Source organism: Buteo buteo, chromosome 2, assembly GCF_964188355.1.
Source record: "Buteo buteo chromosome 2, bButBut1.hap1.1, whole genome shotgun sequence".
Lineage (NCBI taxonomy): Eukaryota > Metazoa > Chordata > Aves > Accipitriformes > Accipitridae > Buteo > Buteo buteo.
The window spans coordinates 33,837,534-33,864,307 of record NC_134172.1 but is presented as its reverse complement, the minus strand read 5'-3'; the positions used below and the strand labels follow the sequence as shown (position 1 = coordinate 33,864,307).

Here is a 26,774-nt window from a genome sequence, read left to right as displayed (position 1 = left end):
GTATGAAAATCAGCACATTGCTTACTATTCTCAGGTTTCTCTCCTATACGGAAATGAGCAGAAGAGAACAAGTTTACACAGAAACTGCCCCTCAGTTCAAGAGAACTCTCTTTTTTTAATCTAAACCAAAAAAGTTCTGAAGAGCTATACAGATATAGCAAACAATTTAAATTAACCTTGCCTGCCTAAAACATTCAGCAACCCTTTTCCCCCACATGCATTAAAAGTAAATTTTATTATATAGCTAAAATAATCTTACATTATCATTCCCAATGAGCTTCATGCTTTTGTCCTGAAAAGTAAAGAGCCACTCATTATTTTAATCCAATGTAATCCACTCTCAATCAACTATTGAGAGCTATAAAGTAATCAGTGGTAACAAGTCATCCCTTCCTGAGGGCAAGTCAGGAGGACCTGGTAGAGCTTCTTAACCAAGACACCAGCAGTTAGACACCTGTATGACCAATTGCCACTTCTTCCTTCTCCCCTCCTTCCTTGTTGAAGGGGTAAAGTTATGTTTGTTACCTGAATATACAAGGAGTTATGTCTGCAACTACAAATCCATTTAAAGAAAAATACTGTTTCTGCATATATTGTATGATGTTTGTGACAGTCAAACTACCAGGATCAACAGATACCTTCTGTTCCCAGGATCCCTCCCTGCCACCGAGGCTCACCAGCACACAACGAATCAGATCTATGCTATTATATTTGCTTAGTTTCCAAACTAAGGTGGCTCCATGCAAACTGCAAATGGCCACCCACCTGTGCTAACCTCTCTACTGCCCCTGGAAATAAAGTGGGAACATGCCAAAAGTGTGTAAAGGATGATTCAAACCATTTAAAACTACCACTGATTGAGTTTTAATGTCCAGGAAGTTCCATGGCACACATTAAATTTACTAGTACAGATATAACCTTAGAGGATATTTCCAATGCTTTTGGCCATAAATGTTACAAACGGCCTACAATTATTAGTATGCAGAAGCAGGAAAGTTTTGGTCACAACAGTAAATCACCATGACAATCAGCAAATGTGGGCAGCATATGATCCAACTGCACCAACATATGATCTTGCTGCACCAAGACCTTCTGTGCTGTTATACACAGAACAAATACATAAAGAGCAGATCGTTTTACTTTTGCTTTAAAAACATTACTGAACTATATTTATTAACAGGGCTTTGTTGCTAAATTGGCTTATAATATTAACAAAACCTGTGGTTTGAGAGGGCCTGAAACAAGCTTACAATTATGATGGCTAACTCAGTAGGCTGCAAGTTCTCTTTCTGCTCTCATTAAGAGGAAAGGGTATACACACAGTAAGACTAATGAGTAAAAAAAATGATCTAAATTAGAAGTGACAATGCAGTTGCCATGCCAGAGTTTGATTTCTGTGCCAACAAACCTGAGCTAATTTTAATAAATATAGCTAGTTGTCATGAATTTTAATTTAACCTTATAAAACCTTTCCATGACTAAGACAAGCTAAAGGCATTGTATTAATGGCAATTGTTTTCTCTCTCTTTTTAATGGGACTTCCTAGCAAATCTAGTAGGTATACATAGAGAAGAATATGAAAAAATAGCAAATAGATACACAGATGTCTGAATGCCAAAGGCCAAGGCTAAAACCAATACAAAATCTGTATAATTACACAGAGAGTTTCCAGGAACATAACATGTAATTAATAATAAACAGGAACAAACAAACAAACAAGAATGACCAAACACAGTGATTTTAATAACTACTCAAGAAATAGCCTGCTTGAGAACAAAAATGTGGTAGGTATGTGTTAGTTTCACTTAAACTATTTTCATTGACATGATACAAAATGCAGTTGTTCATTGAATCCATAGTTCTCAAAGGCATAGTGAGCTGTACCTGTGAAATGCCTGATGGCTAATTGCCCTACCCATCATTTACAGCCTTCTGTCACAAGGAGACTACAGCCTCCCAGGGTAACCTGTCCAGGGCTTACTCCTAGAGAGTGTTTCTCAATGAGCAACTGTCACTTTCATAGGTTTTGTAATTTAGACCTGTAACATCTTTTCCCAAGCAGAGTGACTACAACTTGCCGTCATCCCAACAGTAAATTTTCTTTGGATCATTTGTGACTGAGACACCTGAGGAAGTGAAGAGAGGAGAGAGGACATTGAGTGTGTTAGGGCAGGAAAGTACCACATTACATAGAGCAAACAGTAACACTGGAGAAAGGGTAACAGGAGCAGGTATCTTTGCTATTGGAAATGCTTGAACACTTTTATTCTACAAACAGCAATCATGGCATGTTATTTCTTCTCAGCATTACAGGAGAACATGCATGTACTGAAAACTGCCCACAAACCATTTGATATATTGTTTGCTTTATCCTTTCTTTTTTTTCCACATTTACCCCGTTAAGTGTCCAACCAGACTGTGTTTACATGTATCCCTAAGCAAGCCACAACTGTTGCTAGCTACGTGTCATCTTTATAGTCCCATTATCTCCAGTTCTCCGAATTCAGTCTGTCCCACAGAGTAACTTGTAGTATTTAACACTTGCCGGTAACGAGTTCTCTGAAAACCTTCCAATCAATGTGCCCTGCATGCAAGATAAATGTTTAGCTCCTCAGTTATAGTGACTTACCTGTTTTCACAACTAGCTGTGTAGCATCAGCTTCAATGTAGAGCCTCAGGTGCTGTCTAAAAGTAAGGTTTTAACAATCATCTCAGCTATGCAGAAGCTGTCTCTTAAATGTTTGTATACTATAGACATAGAAAAAACCAGACCAATGTCTAGAGTGTTCTTTTGCAGTTCAGAATGTTCTTTAAATATTTTTCTATTTACACTATCACTGAAGATACTGAATTAGAAGACTATCTGTCCAGTGAAAAAAGCTGTTCTTCTGTTTCTTTTAAAGGAAGTTGCCTTATTTATAATTTGTATTCTGTACTATATAAGTAACTTTGTAATGTCCCTGACAAATAAGATATTGAAGTGGAAAAAAAAGCTATCATCATGGGCATTCTTTGTAATAAAAGATCTTTTAAGAAAGAAGTGCTTATTTTCAGTGTACGTCTTTAATCTTCTAGAAAACAGTAGATAAAAACAGCTTCAAAATTTCCACAGTGCCAGTTTTTATGACCGTCAGTGCTCTTAGCAATTCTAGTGATCTCAGTACAATAGTGTCCAGAATTGTTTCTTCAGTGTTTCACACAAATATTCTTACTGCGTCCCTATAGCTGCAATAGATTGCATCACCAAGATACCACAAAGCTTTAGAAGTTTATAATTTCCCCTAAATAGTCAATGGAGCTGCTATCTAGTCTATCTCCCAGAGATTAAAAGTTGCTCATTTCAGAGGTACAAAATATTGCTGGTTTATTTCTGAGGGCGTATATCTGGAGCTAGTTTGCAGCTTCTGTCATAAGGAATGCTTACCAAAAGAGATATCCCAGAGGCAGCAAGACTCCAGCAAACATGAATTTTTTATCCAGGATTTCTCTTAGAAGAATTCCCTGACTCTATACTTGGTAAATTTGGATCTGGGCTCTTTCAGATTACAAAATTAAGGGTGAGGTTTCTCTAGTAATGGGCAGCATGATAGATGGTCCTTCAAAAGTAGTTGATAATCCTTTCAAGGAACACATGACAATATTTTGAAGTAGAGTGGGATTTGAAAAGAAACTGAACAATAAGCACAGAAATTGGGTGAGGCGGTCTCATCTATGTTAAGAAAAGAACGAACAGCTGCATGTTGGTCTACCTGAACCTTTCAGATAACCTTCAGGCTTGGCTTAAGGTCTGCATAATGGCCCAAGACTGGTGTGCTTTATTTTAAACGTGTTTCCAAAGATGGAAGAAATAATTTCTGATCTTGTTGGTACCTCGACCCTAAAAGAATCAGGAGTTACAACTGAAGGTTGCTTCAGTTATTGAAGTTATCTTATTGAATGAAACGCACAACCTAGTAAACACTCCTACTATTCCTACTAAAAATATAAATAGTTATAACAATATGCAGTGAATTGAGTTTATGTTTCATCCAGTTCCCTAATTCCATCAGATCAGAAAATCTGGCAAATAGTTTTGTGCATGTTAAGTAATAAGAGAACACCATGTTGTTCTTGGTGCAATTGTGCATTTGTTATCTGCTAAAAATAATTAAGCATCTCTATACAATCTTGAGACATTTAATAAAAAAGTCTTGTGGCATTTTATTAGTGTCACAGACCTTTTAAAGTCTTACTCTCTAAAAGTGGGATTCATACAGTACATTTCTAGAAATGCAACCAGAATTGAACTGGAAGATAAAACTCATGAAAAGGAAAGAGAATAAGCACAGCATAGAAGGAAATCTGGAAATAACAGTAAGCCAATATTGAAAACTGGCAATGGCTAAGGAGAAACTTGTGACCAAAAAGAAAACATTAAAAAAAATCTGAAAAAAAGAGACGAAAGAGAAAATCACAGAGTTCCACTAGTAGCTCACAGAACCATGGAAGCTCTTAGTTCCTAATAGTTCATTGAAGAAAGTCACTGTAGGATCTAGTGATCAATAGATTATTACATTAAAAAGACCTGTCTTAGAGTTTTTCATGGCAGTAGTTACAGTGGCAGAGAGCCATAAAAGGAATTCTACAAATTTAACAGTGTATGTATGTCTGAGCTGCAGTATCTGGATCATTGCCAACATCTAGGGTCTACTTAATTTCCAAGGTAGATGTTGCCTTTTACACCCATGTTCTCAAATCAGCCAGTCCAAGAAATGGACAAAGAAAGACAAAGATATGGGAATAACCTTTAGCTTGTTCCCACAGAGTCTTCTTGTGGCCTTCTAGCTCCGCAGAGCATCTTGTGAATTTACAATAATTCTTCCTCAGTGAAGCCCTCAGGGGAGGGCATACACAGGGAAACCTCCACCTCCCCCACCACACAGTCCTTCTGCAGTAAACTGAAAAAAGAAAGCCTTTCTAAAAGGAGACCTGAAAACAAATTTACTTTGGGATATGAGTCTTCCTGCAGGAACCTCTCCCCAGCCACAATTGTTTCAGCAGTCCAAGTTCCAGAATGTTATGGCTAGGTAATGTTTGTTCAAGATGTATTGCTACCCTTGTGTAAAATATTTAGGTCATTCCCATAACATTCTTAATATGTCGCAAATATGTATTTCGTGGTCTCCATTGTTTAAGGCCAAAGTTTGAACTAAAGTCGTGACAACATTTATAATGGACACAATGAGGCAGTTATTTTGATCAGGGCAGAACCTGGCAATTACCTTGTGTGTGTTTTCCCCTTGTTTTCCTCCCCTTTGTAGCTACACAGATGGAAGAAACACAGCTCAGTGGGGGTTTTTTTGCCCTTCATCTCAAATTTTTCTATTGTAGGCAGAGCAGAATAAAGAAAACTGCCAGTTTAGGATTTTTGGCCTAAAGTGTTACAGTTTCTGATGGTTGGAAATAGGGTTACCTTAAAATCATGGCTGCGCATCACTTGAACTGTTTTTATTAGATGAAAATAACATTAAGTACAAGAATTTCAGGTATGTTCATGCCATTTTATTCCTGCTACGGTCATTGATGCTCTGACTTTGCTGAGTTTGTTCCTTTAGCACCTATGTACAGTCTACCCATAAGCAGCTGAATAGTTGCTACTGTAACATAATTTCACACAGACATGATTAATGACATTAAACTTGATGATGATGCTATAGATAGCTTAGGCTTGTGGTGGCTAGAGCGACCTACTGTGATCTTCTCCAAGTTTATTACAACTGCAGTCCATAAGCAGCACAAGCTGCATGATATGTGTATATATATATATATATGCATCAAACTATCCTACAAAGATTTATATATGCCTAACATACAGTCAGAAAAACAATAATTTCTAACATCAAGGTATATTCAGACTTAGAGCAGAATTTTCTACAAATGAACAAATGATTCTGTTTTAAGCCACAGTGTGTCGTAGGGGAGGGAAAGGAAAGAATATGATAACCTTTTTGCTGTTGAATTACTGTTATTAACACTAGGCATTTAATGCAGTTTCTTGGTATTCGCATGGTGTAAGAACAGCCAATATTGTTAATATTTGATATATTGCGCTCAGTTAATTGAGCCTCTTTCACACTCATAATATATTTGCATGTATCCAAACAGCAGAGATACTACATGTTTTCAGAAATACTTGATAAGAATGACATAACTTACAGAATAAGCTTTGAATAGTACTCTGTATTCTAAATCCCCTGCGTCTTCTTTATGAAATAAAACATTACTTTTGAGTAGCTAGGTCACTTCCATCTATAAAAAGCACAGAAATCACACTGTTTAGTCTGGTAGTATTTCCCAATCCCTTCAATCTATTTAGCTTAACAGATGTAGAGAGGTACACAGATGGAAACAAATCAGTCCTTTTCAAGCTTGTCATTCAAGAAAATAATCAGGACAGCAAGCTGCTGACATTATTCCTGTCTTCTCTTGTAACTGAAACTATTGCAGTGGTGATATAGGAAGAAAAAGCATATTAATTTCTAGAAAACTATGGCTTCCATGTGGGTTACCTAATATCCAGCCTATCGTATTCCCAGAAATCACTCCAGTTTAAAAGAAGTGGCTCTCCTCATCAATTCTGAGCAGCATGCTGTTTTGCAAGGTCTGTTGAAATTAGTGGTTCATCCAAACTGCAGGTGCTGTTAGTCCCTGAGCCTGGGTGCAGGTGCTGGCTGCATCCTATGGTGGGATGAGGTGAGCTGCAACTGAATCTCATTTTGTCTCTTCCTCTTCCCTTATTTCCTATACTCCATGTTACACTGGAAGAAGAAACACCAATAGGAAGGAAAGTCAGTGCATCAGGGTAGCTGAACTGCAGGATTAATTACAAAATACTCCAGCTCGGTAGTCTAAATGCAATCCAGGAAGAGATAATACTGAATATAAAGTTAACAGAAGCTAACCAATGATGAGTACTTTTGCAATTTCATCATACTTTTCTAAGGAGTGATAGGATTCAGAAAAGAAAAGCCAGTGGTGCTCTTTGGTTTGATGAGCAGCCACCTGTACTGCCAGATGTACAGATCCTCAGGCTTTTGTACCTTTCAAGTTGGTATTCTGCAATCCAGTCACTCCGACCAGCAATCCGGTAACAGTCTCAAAAATTCACCATGGCTCACTCAGGAATTTCAGCTGAGATTTGGACCCTACAGGACTTTCCTTGGGGGAACTTGTCACGGCATGTTTGCGCTGACAGAGGGCTTTAGAAACAGAGTAATTTATATTACTTTTTGCAAGGTAAAAAGCCTTTAGGAAAAGTAATAAATAAATAAATCCTCTTTGTGAGCAAATCCCACCACTGAAAAGAAAACAAACAAAAAAATCACCTTGTTGTTTTGAACAGATATCAATGGCACATTTTTGATAGTTTCTCCTTTCTTTTCACACTTCCTCCTATTTGAAGGATTCTTGAAATTTTTGGTTTCCGCTGATCTGAGGATTACTGACTTATCCCTGTTGTATTCGTCCCAAGCACTTATGCCGATATACCCAATGTGGAAGCACTTTTCTCTATAGCTTTGAAGAGGTATGGGGAGTTGTACCAGTACCATTATTTTACCTTTCTTTCTCACTTTTTTAGCTCTTCCTTTATTGCTTTCTTTTATCTAACTCTTAGCTGTTGAACAGGCAGGCAACAATACAACGCTAAATGCATTAGTCATTGAAAGTATCTCCCTCACCCTTCATCAGAATCTGTTTTGTTTCTTCTGCAGCTGTACACTGCACAAAGACACATTCATGAAACCACACACAACTTTGGTTATTTTGAAGGCAGGGGGAAAACAAGCAAAATGAAAGCAAAACAAGCAAAAGATCCAGGAAGAGAAATTTCCTCTTTAATTGCTTTCTTACCGAAATTAAACTAAATTCTTCAAGAATGAATGCTTAAGGTGTCTGAATTAAATACATGGAAAGTTATTTTAGATATAATTAAAATAAATGCTTTTATTTTTTAAGAGTTCTTATGGCAATGCCCACATGCAGTTTTACCTATTGTGACTCTTACTGTGTTAGTAAACAAATACACAGTCTGAAATTAGAAGATATCAATAATACTGACTTGGAAACACAATGGAAAATTACAGGTGTAATGTGTAAGTTGAGAGCTATTTTTATAATGTAGACTCTTTTTTTTTTTTTCCTAGAGACAAAAAAAAAGTGTGAGAGAATCAGAAAAATGATTGATTTGGGTTGAACTGAAACAACAATAATTCAGACTTCCTAGAAAAATGAACACTTCTTTAACTCCAAGTTTCTTTTCCAAAAGAAAATTCCTTCATTTAGGCATGGGTTAAGGTTACCAACCTTTGGAGTAAACATTTTAAAAAGCACTGCAATCTTTTTTTTTCTATGTCAGTTGAAACAAAGTCAGGATTAGTGCTCAGTTGAGCTTAGAGTGCTCAGTGCTCACTGAAATAAGTGAATCTCATACACATAATAAATAAACTACTTGGATCCAGCTCTACTCAAAATGGATGCAAATTTTCTTTTTGCTATAGGTTTATACAGTACCATGCACGATGAATCCAACACAATTCAGGCTCAGATTTTGAATGGACTCTCAGGCACACTTTCCATGAGTTTCCTATTCCATTTGAAGCTAACAAGCTCAAATAAATAGGCATCAGTTTCTATTCTGCATAACAGTTAATAAATAGACTTGAATTATCCTGAGAAGTTGAGTCTTGAAAAGTCAGAATTAAACTGAACATCCTGCCTGAAATCCGACAAATACGGAATACCTTACATTCCTTAACATACCATATTACAAATACAAATAACACAATTAACACACAATACAGGTAATAACAAAATGAAAACCAAAACTCAGTACCAATATATTGATGCCCAATTGCCAAATTGTTCCCGAAGAGCTATTGTTATTGGATGGAAAACAATGCAAAGCAGGAGAAAAGTTCCCAGGGAAATATTTTTAAGGAATTGTTACTCTTAAGTGGTTATACTGCAAGCAAGCGCATGGATAATAATAAAAATATTAATTTAAATCACTAATAAATGAACTTGTTCACTTTTATTCCATATTTTCGGCTTGGAGGGAAACAAAGTCAACCTCCTCTTTCAATTCCCCCTATAGGACCTCAAGGAATCAGGTGTTTCAAGTTCAACAGAGGCAGTGAGAAAGAGTGGGATTTTAGGGGTTGTTGTAAGCAACTTCAGAGGGCAACCACAATATGAAATCCACATCTATCCTATCAAACACCATAGCAAGCATTTAAAAGCTTCTGTAGGAGTGAGCTAAGATTAGTAAATCCATATAGCCTTAGTCTTAAGGTGAATTTTTGATGGCTCTGAGATTTCAGCATAAATACTGAAAACAGCCCTATTATTAACAGGTGCTTGTTCACCTCAGTTTGTGAAGAACAAAAGACATTATTATTAATATCATGTAAATCCATGTTATATGTATGGTACAACTAGCTAGTTACAAAAAAATTTACAACAATGAAGAGACAGAAAAGTCCTAAAATATAGTGCTGATATGTAATCCTCACAGAATCAGGCTATATGGTAGGAATGGGCCAATAAATATTAATATAAATAAAGAAAGAAATAGATAGTAATAAATAAATAAAGTATCATGACAATAAAATGGAAAGAGTAGCCTGGAAACAGCACACAAACAGTTTCCAAAATCAAGCAGAACTGATCTAAAGCTTGGAGGCAATGAAGTAGAAGAGAGGTTAATCTGATCATGCAGCAATCCTTATGACCCCTTTATTTTGATAGGATCATTCCTCTTAAGAGGAATTAAAACTTACAAAGGAATAAATATGCTAAATTGTGCTGAGATGAAAATGCTTATCAAATTATATTTTTCTGAAAATAGCTGTGCTCTTGTCGTGGTTTAACCCCAGCCAGCAGCTAAGCACCATGCAGCCGCTCACGCACTTCCCCCCTACCCAGTGAGATGGGGGAGAGAATGGGAAAAAAAAAAAAGTAAAACTTGTGGGTTGAGATAAAAACAGTTTAATAGAACAGAAAGGAAGAAACTAATAATGATAATAATAACAATAATAAAATTGCAATAATAATAATAATAAAAATAAAAGGATTGGAATATACAAGTGATGCACAATGCAATTGCTCACTACCCACCGACTGATGCCCAGTTAGTTCCTGAGCAGCGATTCCCCCCAGGCCAATCGCCCCCAGTTTATATACTAGATGTGACATCACATGGTATGGAATATTCATTTGGCCAGTTTGGGTCAGGTGCCCTGGCTGTGTCCCCTCCCAACTTCTTGTGCCCCTCCAGCCTCCTTGCTGGCTGGGCATGAGAAGCTGAAAAATCCTAGACTTAGCATAAACACTACTTAGCAACAACTGAAAACATCAGTGTGTTATCAACATTCTTCTCATACTGAACCCAAAACATAACACTATACCAACTACTAGAAAGAGAATTAACTCTATCCCAGCTGAAATCAGGACAGCTGTGAAGGCTGCCCATGAGACATCACTTGCCATCACTGCATCACTACCTGCTTCTGAAGGCAAGGTGCTGATTTTGAATAACCTGCTTTTGCAGGAATCTATTGATTTGCTCAGTGTGTTGCCTCACTGCTTCAGCAGTCTTCTCTCTTCTTCAGCATTTAGCAGACCACCACAAGGCACCTAGGTTTTCCATTTGCTTAAATTAAAAATAATGCTAATGAAATATCAACCAACTTCCATTCATGACTTGTCTAAGTTTGCCAGACTGAAATGAGTAGCTGCTATTTAATTTTTGTATCACAATTCATACACTGACCTGGACGTTTCAAGAAAATTTAAATTAAGATGCCTATAATTTAACATTTTGAAAGAAATCCAACAAATCCAGAATTTCTGATACAAATTGTGAACACAACATTGTGTGTAGTGTGTATAAACACTGAAATAAGATTAGAAAGCTCAATCAACTTCCATGCTTTGGATCATCTGAAGTCAAATTACATTTTCACAAGAACAGCAAATGGACCAAATAAAGGGGAAAATAGATTTAAAGAAAATAGTTAAGCAATTCTTTTTCTTTAATTACGATATATTACTGTTAGCAATGCTTTTAGCTCATTACAGCTGTGTCTTCCTTTGGACACAACTAATCAAATTGCCTCAGCATAATTTAATTCTTTTGGGCGTAATAAGCTTAATGCTTTATATAGCAGTGCTAAACCTAACAACTGTACTGAGTCCTGTACACATGAAGAGTAATTTGTATAAACCATCATGTGCAAATACCCCAGTTTAGACAAAGCTGTAAACTACTTCAGGCAAGATTTCAAAGGTGTCAGTACATGGCATGACATAAAACCATTTGTGCAAGAGAATTTTCCAGGCACTAAAAATATATTTACAAAGCTTGGATGCACTTTTTTTTTCCCTTTTGCAAGACCCCACAGCATAGCACAGTATGCACTACTCTCTACACCCACTAAATGCTCAGATGCAGTTTCAGGAATATTTTAATTAAAATAAGTTATCAATTACTTGAAAATAAAAACCCTCAAACAGTTCCTTACTCTCTTCCCACCTGTGAAAATTTCTCAGTAATAATGCTTTCTGGAAGGGAGATGGGGGACGGAAGACAACTCATGGATGCTTTTTATCATAATGCTGAAGGCTCTATCTGTAGCTGGTATGCAGTATGTAAAAAGATGAAGTATCGGTAGTTCGGTTTCAACTTTTTTGGTTTGGTTTCAACCTCCAGTCTTTTTTGTTAAAGCCAAGGTGACTTCTGAGTATATTGACAAATCTCCTGTGAAAAAGCAGCCAGCTTGTTATTTAAAAGACAGAAAGATCTTATATGGATAAATGTGTTTTTAAAACCTTGTTTAACCATAAGTATTTGCACTGATATCATAAGGTTAAATTAACCATTTCTTTTGTAGTATAGCTACTATTATTAAGAAACATGCACAACACCTTTTGAATCTGGATTTCTTTTCCTGAAAAGTTTTCTTAAATTTCCTTAAATTGAGAGTCCCATCTCCTCTCCTGCTATAAAAGATCAGGTCCAGTAGGACTGTTTCAAATATCAGTAACAAAATTAGCTGCCTATGCTAGGTAGCCATGGTACTTTGGATTATCGGAGATGAGGGCATATTTTTTATTCCAGTGCACCTTCTGCAGGATTTGTTTTCTTTTTTTTTTTTTCTTTTCTTCTTTTTTTTTTTTCTTAAAAAAAAAAAAAAAAGCTGCTTTCTTTGTTTTATACAATAGAAAATACCAGAGCTGTGAACAGACCTGAACATTTCAGGATTTTGTGTCATGATGTAATTGTATAGGTTTTTTGTGTGCCTGTGAATTATTCTGCAGAAAAACGAAACCCATTTCTATGGTTTTCATGGTTATGCAACTTGCTGAACTGACATTTGAAAAATACATTTGACTCATACTGCCTCCTATTTTGGGGAGAACTTCTGGAGACTCATGGTTCACAAGAGAAGAAACCTATGCAGACCTTTTGAGTTGACTAGGTGGTGTGACCAAGTTCAACCACTTCCTATCTCCAAACAAGACACCAGTTGTCACTCCTTTTAGTGCCTTTATAGTGACTGGACAATAAATCTAACTTACAGGGGAAATATTGAGCTTAAAGGTTGTTCCAGACAGAGCAGCAGAGAGATTGATCCCTCTTTGCATTAGATAGTTGGGAAGATATTGAATGAAGGCATGAACAAGGATATAGACCTAAGGCCAACGTGAGGGTGTAAGGGTGATGTCATGCGTAAGGGTGTCAGCTCTCTTGAGGATTAAAGTCAAAGCAAAGCCTCCCAAAATTCTGGGGAATTACCTCTTCTTCAAAGGGAAAATTTTGCCTGTCTCACTTTAGTATCCATCATAATACTTCTGTATTTCATCTAAAGAGACTGTAATGTCAGACGATGCTGCTAATTGTTGTAAGACTTCTGTTTTCTTAACTGCTTTACTTAGCAAGGGAGAGTGGAAAAAGAAAAACAAAGAGTGTGACTACAAATAGTCATTCCTTCATTCAACTTGATACATTTGCTCATTTTATTATTTTTACCAAAACAAGGGAAACCAAGCAAAGATATATTAAAAAAAAAAAAAAAAAGAGGAAGAATAGTGAGGTAAAGTGTTTCCTGGACTTTGTCAGACTTCTTTATTCTCAGAATTTCTTTGTCTTTTTTTCACACAGAATCCACAAAGAAACACACTGGCAGTGCTGACAAGTGCACTCAGCTCAGGTTTACTTCCCCTTTCCCCTTAACATAATAAAAATGGTAACAACAATAACAAAGATGTTCCAGTCACCTAGCTTCACAAGAAATTCAGCAAACATCTGTGGCTGCTGTGTACAAAATAAAACAGTGAACAATACACTTTTATATTACAGTCTTTTCCTAACTTTGATAAAATTTCTACTGTAGCTTAGGTGGATCAAGAAGGCCTTTTTCTTTTGTGCAGCAATATGAAACAGCTATTTAGAAAGATGGGAAAAGATGGAAGACTGAGATCTAAACCTACTATTCAAACACTCTCAGGATCTGTGCACATTCAAATCCAGATATGAAAACCCCTGTATGTCTACGTACCTTAACCTAAACACTTGCACCAAAGAAGCTGGTATGCAAAACAAAACCTGATGGCTAAGGCCTATCTGTATTTAATCATCATTATTACAGTTTTGAGAATCTAAAACGTTAATCTTTTTGCTTTGCAGGAGACCTTTCTAAAGGTCTGAATGAGGACAACACTTCCACTCAGGAATACTGATCATATCCACATTTACCTTTGGGAAAAAAGAAGAATAGTAAAAAAAACCCCAACAGCCACCTTTGGACCTATACTTTCCTAAACGGGGATGGATTTCAGAAGACTCAAGAGTTTCTGCAGCAGATGCAATGTCTCGATTAGTGTGTCATTTAACTTGTTTGTCATGCCAGGGAATGTGTAAAACAGGCAACATTATTTCCTTAACCACCATGCAAGAGCATTCCGTCTTTTGATAAGAAATAATACAAAAAGGAAGCTGAATTCTCTTTCTCCTCATCTGTGTCCAGAACAACTGGATGTTGTTAATCTTGCAGGGCTGGCAGTGAGAAGACTGGACATCTGTAACCATCCCGTTAGCACTGAGGAAGCTAGGCCCTAAAGCAGAATAGCCAGCATAGAAACTAAAGGAATTTTATTTGATTGTAGTAGTTAGAAACAGAAAGGGCTGATTATAGATTAGAGAAACCAACTCTATGCTAGTGTACAGTATAGTCATCAGACAGAGGTTGTAGCAGATAAAAAAAATAAGGTATCTGAGATACTCTAAAATATATTTAATACAAGAAGAGTAGCTCCTGTAAAATGAACTGAAATGCAGAAAGGAAAATGAACAATGGTTGTTTTGACAACCTGTACTTTGATCCTTATTTTAGGGATTATTCAATGATTTACCCAGCACAGGTGTGTATGTAAATCACCTATGGGGTTTCTGTGTGTGATCTTCATTGTGTAAATATTGTCAAATGCGATATCCTGGCCTTTATTTTGTGCTTCTGTGGTGTTCCTGTGACTGGAACAGTGGGAGGGATGACTGACTCCCTAGAGTCTTGCTGTAATCATCACTTCTCCAGAGAAAGCAGGTCCCTGCAGATCAGAAGTGTTCACTCCACTCATGTGCTTTCCCACAAAATCCTTCAGATGGGAGGCTTAAAGTAAGCCCTTAAAGGGATCAGATTGTGCTCCTGGGGAGTAGTTGCTTTTATGTTCTCTTCTTTCTCTGAGAAACGGATCAGCAAAACATCTGCTCTAGGGTACAAGGTAGTTAGAAAAAGAGGCTTTTGATAGGCCTAAAGAAGAATGAGGGAGAAGACGAATCCTAGAAAATGGATAAGCAGTATTAACCTGCTGCTTGAATGTAGTTTTGTAAACTACCAAAGATATTTCTGTCATATCTACCATTATTACATACAAAAATATAATAAAATGTAGCTTACTGTAAGGAAGAAAGTAAAAATTCTAGGATTTACCGTAGTCTGAGAAACCTTAAATCTTCCTTCTTATGTAATTCTTGAGAGGTCAGAATAAACATAGAATGCTATGGAATTAGCTAGCACGGGATCATGTAATTGAAGACAGTATTGTAATAGGTATATACAAGTGCAGTGTAAGACTACTGGTATCTTTTCCTGCACTATAAAGCTTGTCTTCTAGACTCAATAGTGTATAGCATTTTACACTAAGCAGTCCTATCTTCATACATTTCAGTTCTATAACACATAAAACTTGGGATAGCCCTCAAACTGTCAGCTATAAGACACCTCAGCTATGGAACACCTTTGTAACTGTGATGTAGTTTTATGCCTGTTTTCATCTTCTGAGAAAAAATGCCAAGAAGCATAATAGGCTAGGCAAGCAAAATTAATTCCCATGGAATATACCTATATTGTCACATACGTTTAAATAATGTCTGGGAAAAAAATGCTAAAAGAATGTTACTTAGGATGTAGAAGCAGCTGTTGAAATGTAGCTCTCAGAGGTTATGAAAGTGACACTTCAGTTCTGCAGCAAGTTCTGGGTTCCACAATTACCTATTGCTACTGAGTTTTGGTTTCTCACCCTTAGAAGTTCCAGGAAAAATACATGAGGAAGAGAATATATGGAGATTTTTTTCAAAAGTTTTGTGACAGTAGTCACTGATGTCTGGGACTGTTTCCAGTAACAACTGCCCCAAGCAAACAGCACAATCAGCAGCTATGAAGTCCAAAAATTAGAAATTAGGTTGGCGTAGAAATCAGTAATTTTGAGGAAAGGAGCCAAGTGAAGAGCATTTTATGCATCTGTCATCTGGAGAATAACTGCTCTGTATGGCACAGAATGATATTGTGGGCAAAGATTTGAAACAAACTGGAAACAAGTGGCTTAAAACCAAGCCTTCTGGGGGCTGAGAAAGATTCTGTGTTGATAACAATGCGGAAAAGCTAAAAAATGAGGCTCCTGGGAAAAGGGTGAACTACAAAAGAGGCATTGCTAGGGATATGAACGGAACCGAGCATCATTTTCCAAAGCCTTAGTGTGCAGATAAGCTAAAACCACATCTTAGTAAAGACAAAACCTGAGATTATTAATATATTATTATTACAAGTAGGAAAAAAAGAGTTATTTTTAATTTGCTACAAATATGAATGTTAACCTGTCAGTTCTTAAAATGAGCCAGTTTCAGTGTGAGTAGAAAACATGGAACTGGGATCTACAATATTAAAGTGACTCTGAATAATGATTTAATGTAGGGCTTTGTCTAGTGTTATATGAAAGAAGGTTGTGAATAAACTAATCTTCTTTAAGCCCTAATGGGATTAAGGCAGCAACATGATGCAATTTGATTAATCTTTCCAATAAGAAGTTGAATGCATTTGGTTTTCACTGCCATAAAAGAATCACTCTTTTCTAAGTGTTTTTTAGGTTGATAAGGTATCCGATATAACATGATGTGGATCAGCTTAAAGGCAGTTGTGTTTGATTATTTTCCTCTCTTCGTTTATTATGTTCCTACTGTTATTTTAAATAAAAGGATCTCTGCAATGCAGAGGAGAACAGATTCAAAAGCTGTAATTAACAAACGGTAGACACGGGTGACTCTAAATGTATACAAATACAAAGGAAGTCTTGAGACAAATCTAAGCATGATGAGTAAATTATTCTAAGAACCATTACTTAAGCATCATCAGCAATGCCAGACTGCAAGGAACAAATTGTAAATTGAAAACATGACCTTATATTTTCCCTAATTGCAGCCACTGAAAAAGTACAGAGCCTGACCTGCTTTTAGCTGTGAGCTCCTAAATCTCTGTTAAGAGAACCTTTGACCTGGGGCACCAGACTAGGTCCACGATTCCCTTTTGTAAATCCTGTAGCCACATTGGTTTTGTGTTTCTTCCCCGCCACACTGCACAGGGTGATGCACATGTAACTGTGTCCTACCAAATGAGTCTGCAAGGCTCCTTTGGCCTTCAGCAAGAGCAAGCTCTCTGCCCTCTTGCCTTCCAGTTCTTTCATCAGCTTAGCCTCTGATTTTAGCGTTAGCCTTTTAACCAAATGATCACTCATGTTTTCTTTGTCTGGTCAGCTTCTCATGGAAAGGTCTCCTACATTCATCAGCAGGCACTGAACATTAGCACACTAACATTCTCCTGCATGTTTGCACTGAATAGGTGTTTATGTTCATCTCAGAATTCCACCCATCTGACAAAAAGAGAAGGTGGTATTTCTATTTTGTCAGACTACAAGTCGGTGGCTTCATGTATACAAGAAACACAGAGATCAAAACAAAAGGCAAGTGTGGGGAGACAGTCTTCTTCAGCCATTCTCCAAATCCACAGCTTCTGTACGGGATGAAGGGCCTCCAAGCTACCTCTGAAATGTAAACATTTACTAGTGGCAAAGAAAGAATGAATTTTGCCTTGGGACATTGCAGTGTAAGAGCCAGGTCAAAGGATTCCGAGAGCAGAGCTTTTTGCTGCTTTCAAGTTCTCAGATTTAGCTTGCACCAGAAGCCACTGTGGTCCCCAGTGAAAGTCAAGAGGCTCTTTACACCTCACAGAGAGAAGAAAGTACCCTTAGTCGCTGTCTGTGAGATGTTTCGGGCAGCCCGAATCCTCCCTAGTCCAGACACCTGGTTTACCTCCCCCAGCGCTGGGGGAAGCTCCCTCTGCTGGGGACTTCACGGGCGTCCCGAGGGAGAACTTCAGACCTCGCTTCCCAAGCCGGAGAGAAGCCTGCCTCAGTACGGGGGAAAGTCTGCCCTTGTCTCTCGACAGAGCCAGGGATCAGGAATAGCTCCCAGTACTCCCAGTGCAGCCAGACTTGGCAAGAAAGAGCGGCGTTTGTCTCTAAAATTGCCTTCTTTAAAGCTATGTTTAAAAAAGCGTGCGCTGTCAGTGAGCAGAGGGAGCGGGGCAGAGTGGTTATTATTGTTAATTTAAAATTTATACTTGAGTGGATATACAGCGAGCAGAAAACATTAGTCTTTTAAGGCAGATTTGCATTCAGTGCTGTCATGTTGACACTGAGGTCTGCTATACTGCAGCAAAGCATTTTTGTTTTGGTGTTGGCATTTCAATTTGTCATTCTTGGTAGGCTCTAAAAGGGCGGCTGAGACACACACCCCCCCTTTCCCTTTTATACAGCCCCTGCCATTGCACAGTGTGTATTCGCCTGGATATATTTCAGACCAAAGCAGCCTAGTAATGCTTTAAGGTTTACTCTCCTGATACGTTCATCCATCTAATTTAGATAGGGGTTGTAGCCTTACCATTTTTGGCAGTTAAATACTCGGGCATAGCAGCTCAGAAGTGAAAATTTCTGCCATTTCTTGACATTTATACCACAGAGATGTCAAACCACTTGAGAGACAAGATGTTACTATATTTGTTAATCAGATAAAATGACAGAAATCCAACCATGACTGAAAAATCATGTTTTTGTTCTATTACCAAGTTCTCACTGGTACAGCCAAATAGAGAAACACAGATCTGAAACTACACCTGTTGCTTCCGCAGCTGACAAAATCTTCAGTGCAATTTCTCCTCCCACTATATCTTTCTGTATTCCTGTAGCTTTTTAAATCCATAGACTCACACACCCACATAGAGCAACTAAATGAATCATTTTCCTCCACGACTTCCCCCAAGTCTACCAAAAAAACCCCCAGACTGTTAGCAGTCATGTGGGTAAAAATGAGAGACAATCAAGGAACACAACTTCTCAAAATGTCACCAATGCCATAAGTTCCATAAGGGGCTTTGAATGAGGTCACAATTGCATATAGAGACAGCATATGTTCTGCTGATCAGACTGTCAGTTCCCTGTCCAAGGGAGGCTCCCTCTTAAGAGCATCTGATCACTTCCAAGCAAGAGCAATCCCATTGAGGTAACAGGCATATATGTTTGTAAAGTTTAGCTCAGCTTATTAAAATGTCAGAGAACAGGGGAACACCCACTTCACTCCATGACTGCTTTCTTCAAGCATCTCAAATGAAAAGCGTTCTTTTAGTGCTGGCTGATATCAAGAAAACATATATGACACTCCTACAAACTGTGTGAAAGTGAGCTTCATTTCACACTGTGAAAAAGAAAGAAATCAAAAGAAAAATAGTTAGGGAAAATCATGGCACAACACCATTGGGTAAAGTTGTAACCAATGATGAAATAATCTTTCTTAGGTTCATAGCTGAATATATCAATCTTTGAATACCATGCTGCTTAACAAACATAATACATATTTCTGCTTTTCAGTAGTAGGAAGCAGTCAAAGAAAAAAATCAGTCTAGGAGGAGATAAGACATCTGTTACGTTAACTACTTAGCTGTGGGAATACGTTTTCACATGTTTTAAAGAATCAGCTAGGACATATAAGCACATATTTTATTTCCTGTACTCTCTAAAATCTGGAATGCATTTTGCAGTTTAATTTTAAAAATTAAGAAATGAAGTTGAGCTTTCCTGTGGACAAGTGAGCATACTATGTGTTACCCCTATGCATAACATTGATTTTAAAAACTTATTCAAATATGAGTAAAGGGTTATTTTCAGCCACTCTATTTTTCTGTCTTTTCTTGTGAAAGAAGTGTGACTTCTTCTTGTGTTGCAAAACATTATCATGATGTTGGGGAAAAAATTCTTTTCAATTGTTTTTCATATGGTATATGGAGCAGGGAGAACATGTGTGTCTGAGTTTTTTGGGGGCAAGTTGTGAAGAGGATCTGTGAAATTTTTGTTAAATGTGTGAGGCTGAAGAAACAGGAAGAAGAGAAGGCTAAGTATGAAATTATGTATGTACACTGACTGGGTGAGTACTTAGTTGTCTAGAGTGAAGTCTGTTGCAAACATTGTGGCATTATCCCTCTGTTTTTGACAATTGCAGTGGAGTTGCTTGGGATTCCTAACAAAGCAGATGAAATGCTAGCCTTAGTGACTACTGGGGATTACTTATACACAGGGAAATTTGTAACTGTGCTAAGAGCTAGCACACTATTTTCTTCTGAGAATTCACTCGGGTTAGGTCATGTGAAGTTGAAGGGGGCCACTTAAATACAAGGATGAATTTCACAGAGATCTGCCTTTGTATGGTTTAGACTTAGAAAATGCATAGACACAGCAGAAAGGTCAATTTCTACAGCACTGACTGTTAGTGACTGGGACTACCACAATCTCCTGTAAGAAGCTCGTCTCGTTATTGTCCTTGGTCAAGGCTGCAGAGAGATATTTTACCCTTAGAGATGTTTAGGAAATAGTTAAGCATCTGCCAGCTGGTTTTCTAATGAAGCATTTGTGGCAGGAAGATAATGGTCTTTAAATACAAATTTTTGCTCTTCCCCTGTCTTTCTTTTCACTTTCACTGTGCAATAAGCACATTTCTTTGTCATTATATGCCTTTTGATGAAATAAGTAAACTAAATAGCTTAATAGCTATTTAACAGCTTAAATAGCTACAGCCAATAAAGGCATATGATACCAGAAAACTCTGACAGATTTTTCTAGAATATAACCACTTCAGAAAAACAAACCTCTCCCTTCCTTCATTACAGTCTGCATACCTGGTGCTTTCCTTAATGCAGTTAAACATATAATCAAAACCACAACACTCAGGTTTCATCGGAACAAATTATAATCTTAAAGCAGTCTTTTATGCTTTCTACCTTCCCATGCAATAGCCAGGCAATCTATTTATATCTGTGCCATTAAAATAAAGTATCAATAATTTAGAGGAAGCAATGCACGTCCCCAAAGACAGTACGTGTATGTAGAAGAAGAAATCTACTGGTAAGGAGTATTATAGTTATGCTGGCATTCTGTAACGAGTTTCTAGTTTTCTCTTTGCCAGAGGAACAACCTTCTTCAGCACCACTGCAGTCAGGATTTCTAGCAGGATGAGTGCACTCCAGCAGTACCTCTTGACCATGGTGAAAGCTGGAGGCTCATCTTTCTCTGTAAAACAGGTGTTACACAGAAAGCAGCGGTACAAGCTCCTACATGGTGCTTGCACTTTTTGCGGGTGAACAGGTAGCTCATTCTTCCCTGTTTGTCCATATTTCCCTGTTGACATGACAGCTAAAAAAAACATTGGGTAGTTTTATCTGTGGGTCAGTGGTGTACTGCACTGAAAACAGGAGTGAAATATAACCTGTTTCTTATGTGATAGCAATTGTTAGGCAAAATTGTTCTGGCAACTCAAAATTAGTACCAAATTAGAGAATAAAAACATTTTGGAGGTATTTCTGTTTCTTTCTAAAGTCTGGCAAAGCCCTTAACTGAGAAAGCAATAGAAGCTGTTCGAGCAGCTGATGCTATCAAATGCTGTGACACACACAAAAAAGCCACAAGTTTTGCCTTTTTAAAATTCTTCCTCACACAACTGCTAAAAATCCCAGACAACAGCATATTAATGATTTCATTACCTATGTTTGCACTAAATACAAACATTTTGAAGTAGCTGAAGATATGCAAATATACGCTGATCCAATTAAGGCAGCCTGAATTTCAAAATCCTCACTAGTTGCCTGTCCCTCATGAAGTATTAGGGTTTTTTACAGACATGGTTTAGTGGTGGACTTGGCAGTGTTATGTTTACGGTTGGACTTGATGATCTTAAAGGTCTTTTCCAACCTAAAAGATTCTATGAAAATTCTCACACCAAAACTTTGTGGAATTCTGGTTCCCTTCCATGTTACAATACACGATGACAATGCTGTCTCGGCCACAGAGGGAGTCCAGGAAGCCCATCTATATCCGCCACTCTGTAATGTGAACAGCAATACCATTTCTCCAGAGAGACAGTGCTGAACTGTGGTACTAATTCTACTGACTTCAAAGGAAACGTTTCATTTTTATGTATGTACAGAGCAAGGAAGAGCTTTCTATCTCTCTCCAGGTGGCATGGGTACACTTCCAGGCAATCTGCAAGTGGTGCAGGCCCAGATTGGTTTGAGATTGGAAATATGAGGTGGTGCTCCAATTTGGTGAGAAAGAGGTTGCATTTCTTATCCAAGAGAATTGCCCAAGCCATCAAGTATTGAGGAGGAGAAGGTGGCTACTTGGTAGACATCATGGAGCACCTAACAGAAAGGTTGGGGATCTCCTGCTCCTTCTGGAAGCTGTCCTCTGTTGCTAAAGGGGGTAGAGAAACACAGGAATGCAAAAGTGTGGATTTCTGGTCTAGACGTATGAGCAAGACGTATTTGAAAGACTGGGAGATACCACCAGAGATAGATAGCTCCTGTCAATGAGTATTCATGTTGTAACATGTTAGACAGTTCCCATTACAGCCCAATAAACTGCAACTGAATAAGAAAAACTCTCTGCTCTTAAGACTTAAAGCTGGATTTCCAGTTGAACAAGTGTTTCTTGGTATTATAAGAAGCCTTTGCTCTATGTAATAGAAATGATTATATTTTATGGAATAATAATTTTGATAATATCATTTTAAGTAATAGAAATAGTCTGTCCTGCAACAACAGTAATGTATACATCTACAACCTGGAAAATATGCAAATCATACACGTGCAAATATTACATGAAACATTTCTTTCTAAATAGGAAAAATTTTTGATCATACAATTAGTGGGTGATGTGCCGACTTGACTGTAACTGTGTGAATAGTGTTGTCACATGTCTTGTGATGAGCCTATTCTTACTGGAGGAAGTTATAAAGAATACATATTTCATCCACAAACTATCTACATTTCAGCAGATGTTTTCTCACAGCAGAAATTTTGGAAACAAAAGCCAGTCTTTTTAACCACAAGATATGAATCACACTGCAGTAGCATAGAAACCAGGGTTTTAATATGATGCACATTCAGAAATCACAAATAAAGAACAAAGATAGCAGTCTATCATGATAACTAATTCTGAAGAATTTCTACAGGAAATCTTGTTTGCTCTATGAACAAATTAAACCTTACAGTTTACTTATGAATGAGACTGATTAAATTCTTCTGTCTCTGAGTAAAAGGGTTTTGAACCATTAATTATTCTTTTTTGACAGGTAGTTCTAGTTTATATTTAGTCTCATATTCTAAATTATGTCTCACTGAGTTTTATGGAAGTGAGATGCTACTTGCACTTAAATTTTAAAATTGAATACTTTGGAATATATAATATATAGCATTTAAAAATAAAGTTCATTTCCATTTGTATTGGTTTTATGTGGCAAGGTTTTGGTAGTGGGGGGGGGTTACAGGGGTGGCTTCTGTAAGAAGCTGCTGGAAGCTTCCCCTGTGTTCGAGAGAGAGCGAGCCCGTACCAGCCAGCTCTAAGACGGACCCGCTGCCGGCCAAGGCCGAGCCAATCAGTGATAGTGGTTAACGCCTCTGTGATAACATTTTTAAGAAGGAAAAAAAGTTGGGAGAGTGGGAAACAGCTGCAGGAGAGAGGAGTGAGAACATGTAAGAGAAACAAGCCTGCGGACACCAAGGTCAATGAAGAAGGAGGGGGAGGAGATGCTCCAGGCGCCAGAGCGAAGATTCCCCTGCAGCCTGTGGTGAAGACCCTGGTGAGGCAGGCTGTCCCCCTGCAGCCCAGGGAGGTCCACGGTGGAGCAGATCTCCACCTGCAGCCTGGGAAGGACCCCACACCGGAGCCGGAGAGAGGAGCCCGTGGAGCAGGTTTTCTGGCAGGACTTGTGACCCCGTGGGGGACCCGCTCTGGAGCAGTGTGCTCCTGAAGGACTGCGCACCGTGGAAAGGACCCATGCTGGAGCAGTTCGTGAAGAACTGCAGCCCGTGGGAATGGCCCACGTTGGAGAAGTTCGTGGAGGACTGTCTCCTGTGGGTGGGACCCCACGCTGGAGCAGGGGAAGAGTGTGATGAGCCCTCACCCTGAGGAGGTGAAGCGGCAGAAAATAATGTGTGATGACCGCAAACCCCATCCCTGTCCCCCTTTTGCCACTGGGGGGGTTTGGTGGAGAAATCCGGGAGTGAAGTTGTGCCCGGGAAGAAGGGAGGGGTGGTAGGAAGGTGTTCTGAGATTTGGTTTTATTTCTCATTACCTTACTCTGGCTGATTTGTAATAAATTGAGCTAATTTTCCCTAAGCTGAGTCTGTTTTGCCCGTGACGGTAATTAGTGAATGATCTCTCCTGTCCTTATCTCGACCCGCAAGCTTTTTATTTTTCTCTCCCCTGTCCAGCTGAGAATGGGGGAGTGATAGAACGGCTTTGGTGGGCACCTGGTGTCCAGCCAGGGTCAACCCATCACACCATTTCTTGAATCCTTCCATCACTTTTTGCCATACCGTTTTCTAGATTCTTATTCTATTCTTCTTGTAGCACTACAGTTTCATCATTCCAGGACTGGGGAGTCACAATCAGCTTCTATTCTGACCATCTGGTACCCTTGGATTAAAAAATAATAAAAAATCTGAGTTTCTGGGCATCTTTTCTTTTAAATAAGGTTTGTTACATCCAAGTTGCTAATTCTGCAAATGGATGTAGCCTTGCAGGGAGGGCTCTAGCCCAGGCCAGCTGTATCTGCTCTGCAATACGACACAGATAGATAGTGAAGGCAGCACCAGCATCAGCGCAGTATGGTGTGCTGGAGAGATGCTGGATCTGCCAGTGCTGTGCTGTGATGTGTTGCTTTCCCGGAGTGCCTAGAGCTGGCTCCAGTAGAGTACTATGCTGGGTGTGCTGCACCTTGCTCCAATATTTCTCCCCTTCCTTTTGTACTTGCATTTTGTTTAACACTTCCCTTTCTTCCCCTTCACTGATATGCTCATCCTTCTGTCCTTCTCCAACACAAAGTACTTTTTCTCAGTACTAGTAGTAGTTACTCAATAATAGCTTTTTAAAATTTCATCATACAGTCTGTGTTGTAACTGTGGTATAGATGGGTGAGGAAAGAGAGGAGAGAGTCGTAGCACTCCAGGGAGACGGTGCACACCCAGTAGCTACACAAGTTTGGCATGCGTTGCCTTCATGAAGGAGTTGTAAACCTGATCCACTTGTGGGTTATCATTTTACCTCCCATGGACCACTAAAGTCTAACACATATCTGAACGTCCTACAGACATCAGTTTAAGGTTAGAAAAGACAGATCAGCATGTTGCAGAAAGTAAATGCATAGAAGTAAAAAAATCCAAGTGTTGACAAATGTATGGTTTTTTGTTAGAAATCAGCAGAGGTGCATGCAAATAAAATTCATCCACCCTATCAGAATTATTAGAAAAATCTCTGTTCTGGATCTATAGTTTGGTCTCATCACAAGTTTTGAGATTTTGGCCTGTGGAATAGAGGGTGGTTTGGCAGAACAAAGAATCTGTTTACTCCCCTTTTCCCAGCTCTTGTTAAGCAAATCTGAATTATCCTGCATTTAATAATTAGGAATGACATAATAAGCATGTATGTATTTAACAAAATCCTAATTAAAAATAAAAACATGAAGTTAATACTTACATCCTTTATTGTTCTTACATACTGCAGGGCAGAAATCAAGCAAAGAAATAAAACTGAATGCAACAGACCTCTGCCTTCAGCTAAAATTGGGATTATTAATGCATGCAGACAGGTCAAATACTGTTTGTGGTTTCACATCAGTTTCTTCTGTTTTACTTCTATATTTTTGAGAGCTTCCCTTAGGTAAGGAACACATCTGTTTATGTCTGAAAACAATAGATACGCTCATGCTGGAATGTGGAGGAGGTTTCTCCTCACAAAACAAGCACAGCACTCTCCTGGCAGGCTTGCCAGAGGGCACAACATAACTAAGAATATGAACTGCTCCACTTACCATCTCTATACAAACACAAGATTTCTCTCCAGACATGCCCTTGATGATACCAGGAGAATGTATCTGAAGCTAACACTGGAATATTCCCATTTAATTCCTGACACTGGGATAAGCTATCCATCAAACTCACAAAAGCAAGTGGCTTCCAGTGTAGTAGTATTCAGATTATTACAGTGCAAAACCCAATAATAATAAAAAGCCCAATGTGCCATATCAGCAAGAAACTTATGCATGAACAGAGCAAAATGCTGGCCACCCTACAGTCAGAGAGTTTTTGTTCTCATTTTTAATGAAATTAATATTTAACCTTAAATGTCCACAATTATTCATGCAATTAAAGATGTAGTCTAATGAAATGAAATCAGGTTTGCATTAACGTTTAAAAAAAATATTTGGCTAGGCTTTAAAGAATCAATCATGAAAAGGTTACATGTACACTACTAGTACGAGATCAGTGTTAGAGATAGTGCTTTGGCAATGATAATTCCTTCAAGCTATGGTGAGAAGAGAAAAACACATTTTTAGTGCAGTCATTAAGTTAACATCTTTCATAATTAATAAAGAATCATGAGTCACTTTCTGGGAACAGCATTAAAGGAACTTCAGGACATAGTATTTAAAGAAAGAGAATTTGGGAGTTCCTGTGATATTGTGGAACTGCATTTTTTAATAATTCAGGCAAGTGATTTTAAGCAACTTTGGAGGGGGGATGATGATTTCTTTCAGTAAAAATTAATCACAGAAGTAAGGGATGCTGGAATCTGACAGTCAGAATGAAACATTACCAAATAATGCAAGTAACTAGCTATATCATTCTGAGATATAAGCAAACCACAGGTTTCTGGCAACTGTTTTCTCAAGAAAACTTGGAGTAATTACAGCACTATAAGGCACAGAGTGATCAGATTTTCTCCTGTTTAAACGATGAAGACTTAATGGTTTAGCAGGTGATACTGGTTAGAAAATGACTACTTTTATATTCACGCATGTTTAT

General features: G+C 38.2%; 1 long non-coding RNA gene across 1 annotated transcript in view; it reads right to left on the bottom strand.

Annotated features, from left to right (window-relative positions):
• Window positions 1-5,581: 5,581 nt before the first annotated feature.
• The window catches only part of LOC142041488 (uncharacterized), a 33,320-nt gene continuing 12,127 nt past the window's right edge, over window positions 5,582-26,774 (bottom strand). Inside the window, exon 4 of the long non-coding RNA XR_012653487.1 lies at window positions 5,582-6,797. This is a non-coding gene — a long non-coding RNA (uncharacterized LOC142041488). The remainder of the gene's footprint in view (window positions 6,798-26,774) is intronic.